At 38.5% G+C, this 4,268-nt stretch overlaps 1 long non-coding RNA gene across 1 annotated transcript; it reads right to left on the bottom strand.

The window, feature by feature from the left end:
- Positions 1-1,302: 1,302 nt before the first annotated feature.
- On the bottom strand, positions 1,303-4,259 carry LOC146008773 (uncharacterized). Its single transcript, XR_014444565.1, has 2 exons — positions 2,710-4,259; positions 1,303-2,676 (listed from the first exon to the last, which is right to left on the bottom strand). It is a non-coding gene; the product is annotated as an uncharacterized LOC146008773 (long non-coding RNA).
- Positions 4,260-4,268: the final 9 nt, after the last annotated feature.

Below are 4,268 nucleotides of genomic sequence, written 5' to 3'. Positions count from 1 at the left end.
ACACAAAAATTTGTAAAACTGAGGAAATGGGAAACACCTAGCGCTGTTGATGACACAATGAATCTTCACCATTGAAGGTCGAACATTGACCATCGGAATCATATGACTGTTATATCCATTCCTATATTGCAGACATTTTGGGAAGGTTTTTGGTGCTAATTTAAAACTTGCACCCTGTAACATTGGCCAAGTTGTATGGGAATATCTGTATGTCTATATGTGCAAGTTGACGACATGTGAGTGTGCATGTTTTCGCACCAAGCGAGTAGTGCTTGCAGCCGGTCAAGGAGCTTTCTAGTAACAGGGACAGTTATCCTCACATGGTATTTGTACCCAACTGAAACACCTACAAATAATAAGTCTGTCTCAGATTCTTATCTTTTCTGGTCTGAATTTGTTCACATTGGAATGATTGCCCCCTTACCATACTTGGGGCCTAATTCACCACTGATCACATTCGCAATCCAAAGCACAGTTTAGCAATCTTTGGGAAACTGCACACGTGCAGGACCTGTTCTATGGATGTGTCTGACAGGTCCTGCACTCATAACGGGTAATAAAGAATGCCTCTTCCTGATTGAGAGGATTGGGAGCAAGGGGAGGAGTGGCAATGGCAAGGACTGCACTGCAAGGCACAATTTCTGTCGCCTTGCAAGCCGCCCGGTGATGGTCAGCCTGAATAAGGTCAGACTTACCAAGTCTGCAGTCGCATATGAGCATTGTGACCAATGGTCATGATGATCCACTAGATCTGTAATGCAACTGCAGTTTTTTTTTAGCAATTGAAAATGCAGGCATGGGGTGTAAAAGAGTCAGCCTGAGTCATTAATCCCAGGTCCTAGACGCTGGTAAATTGCACTGTCGTAGACCTGGGTTTTATGACCTGGGATGACCCTTTCACACAGAAAAAGGACAAATTATTGGGTAGAACTTCTTTCCCTGGTAATGTGGTTTCTGTGTGGAAGGGGTATTAATGCCATGCAATTTGGTTGTCAGTAATCTGAATGTATGAATGTTGACAAGCAGCATGTGAACCCTGGAAAGCTCCAGCTGGATGTCAGCAAGTACAGTACTTACAGCATTGTATATCCATTGACACTACAACTGGAAACAATGATTTATCATCATGTTGTGCAGACAGAGCACCAGCAATTCTTAAAGCAGCAGTTTTGCCAACACCCCAGCACCTGCAGTGTAGGGTCCACCTATTGCTTATTGACAAGACCTATTTATCCCCTTAGTGTATATAACACCTGTAGTACAATAAATGGACACAATGTTTAAAATAAAAAAAGAGAAAGATACCAGATATTGCAATTTATTACATATAGCAAAAATAAAAACATACAAACATTGTAAACTTAAAGTGTCTTTAGCATAGTTTTATAAATGTATTGGTTATCTGGACAAGATAAACATATAAAAAAAATACAGTGAAAACTACAGCAGTGTCATAAATCAAATGTAACAAGGTAAAAAAAACTTCAATTTATAAAAAAGATATTTACAATGTATCAAAACATTTAGGGTATATGTACACAGTGGTGTTGGTCCTCTCTTTCTTCTGGTGTACAGAAGCTAGACACCAGAGCAATGAAGGGGCCTACACATGGTGCGATTTCAGGGCATTTTCTAAGCAATCTTACTCAATTGCTTAGAAAATGCTCCTACATCGCTCCGTGTGTAGGGTCCACAGATCTGACAGATTGCTCAGCACACAGCGCTGGCACAGCAGTATGCTGAGCAATCTTCATTGCTCAGATCACTCAGCAGAATCTCCCCATGTGTAGGCCCCATAAGGCTCATGGATTCCTTTAAAAAGAGGAATACAGGAATATACAGTAATTGTGGGCAAAATCGAAAAATATTTGTTTGGTGGGTGTTTTTTTCAACATGCTACCTGGAGATGATGTGCATAGACAATGCTTTATCTGAAAGGGATTAACAAGTACAACAGAAACACTCTTCAGGTCCAAGATTGAAGTTCTATTGACGATGAGTTGTTGCCCATAGCAACCATTCAGAGTCTACTTATTTATATGATAGCAATATCCCATCTTCAATAGAACTACCATTTTAGTGAATAAACCCCTTCATGTCAGGATATGATCATTAGGTCTACAACAACTAGGTCGACAAGCATTGTGTCAACACCACCAGGTCGACATGGGGGTTTTCACTGTTTTTTGAGCTGACATGTGCCAACAGGCGGTATTTCATGCCCTACCATCCACTAGGGTGTGGTGGGAGAATAAAATAGTGACTGAAGCATGGCGAGTGCGGTGCACTTTAAACTGTGTCTATGTCGACTGTGTTGACAGCCCAAAAACAGTGAAAACCCCCATGTCGACATTGTCCATGTCGACCTAATGCTTGTGTCGACCTAGACACATGTAGACCTTGACACCTGTCAACCTAGTGGTGTCTACCCAATGCTTGTTAACCTACAGTAGTTGTTGTAGACAACCCACACCATTCATGTCCTCCCTCTGTCTTCTGGTGAAAGCATAGTGTTGACAACTTCAAGTAAAAAAAAATGCAAATACTGTATATACAATAAAACAAAAATGTTTAGAAAGAAAAAAAAATCTTACAACTTGTACTGTAGCTAAAATGTACACACAAACATGGGTATTTTAATTGAGAACAATTTAAAATCTTCACTTGTTATGTTACCTCAGACATTTCCTTGATCTGCAGTTGACATACTGTAAGGGAAATCTTTTCTTTATCCAACCTTTATATATAAAGTTGTACATTTTTAACTGTTGCCACTTTTCACATTTACTGGGAAGTTTGTACACATTGATACAGCATAAAAAAGGAGTAGCTGACAAAAAGCAGCTTTGTTAAATGGGGTACACACTATTTTTGTTCGTTTTTCGCGAAATCACCTATATCATTAATGATATTATCGGTGCCGCATATGGTACACTGTGTATGCACCTTTTAGTTTAGTATAACTATTTTTTCCTATGTTAAGTTTATTGTACATTTTCTATTATTTAACTACAGTTTGTATTAAGATATGCTACATTTGGTGTATTTACATTTCCTATTATTTGAAAGGCTACATGTACATTGAAAAATATTACAATCGGTTGCTTACATTTGAACAAAACCATTTATGTATATACAGATATTATACAAAGCACAGTGGATTAGAATAAGAAGAAAGTTCTTCCAATTTGCATTGTAGTGCTCAACAAAGTATAACCAATTATCCTGCAGTATATTATTACTATAATATTCCAAGTTTCCAATATAATTAACTATAGTACTATACCAGGTAAATGATTGTACACTGTCTATAAATCATCTATTTCCAGGATATTTTCTAATTTATCCGTGTCTACACTATGAAAATACATTAACCCTTTGAGTGCCATGTGAATTTGTCAAAATTGGTGTGAAAATTGCCAAGCAAACATTTTCATTCATCATAATGACCTGTATTGCTTACCTTTTATATAGGAAATATAATCTTTTTTTACGCAACATTTTGATTTGAATTTATATAACCAATGTGAGCGACGCTGTCATTTTAAGCCGATATCTTGCACATGGCTGACAGAGCTGTTGGCACTCATATTTTGTGCATCTCTCAGAGATGTTGGCATTTTTAGCAGACATTTTTGTGCATCTCTCACAGAGATGTTGGCACTCAAAGGGTTAATTAGCATCAAACAACAACATACAGTAAAAATGTAAACAGCTGTATAACAAGATTCTTGGCCAAGTGTCCTTATTTCAGACTAAGTGTTTTCATTTAATACAGCTAAAGAATAATTCCTATTATGTAGATAGCCACTTTATGTGGTGGGATCCAGGTTAGTAGTTCAGTGGGAACCATTTAGCCACAGTAATTTATAGCCCACCAAATCATCCTCTGGGACTATACTTTTAGAAAGTTACAAGTGAAACGCTGTGCCAGGCAGGTGCCGCTTGAGGTGATGATGTTGCAACTGATGGTACCTAATGGGGAAGTTATTGGATCCAACAGTGCAGTTGAGCTGTGCTCAGTTATTCAAAGTAGGTGTTGCAGGGTTTGCTCAGTCCGTCGCATTGAAGTACACAAGAGAAATGCTGAAGCTGGCATTTGCATATTTTTGCACTGGCATATCCATGAGAAATCACAGCCATGCATCAACTGCATGCAGCTCTGAATCAGGACCAGAGTATCAATACAAGTAGCTCATACCCTCCAACATGACCCATTCCATTAGGTACAAAATGCTCTGTTCCTGGACTTCCCTGAAAGTGGCAGT

The sequence above is a fragment of the Crinia signifera genome, chromosome 6, assembly GCF_055691185.1.
Source record: "Crinia signifera chromosome 6, ASM5569118v1, whole genome shotgun sequence".
Lineage (NCBI taxonomy): Eukaryota > Metazoa > Chordata > Amphibia > Anura > Myobatrachidae > Crinia > Crinia signifera.
Note: the sequence above shows the minus strand (reverse complement) of the source record. Positions and strands in the feature narration are given on the sequence as shown.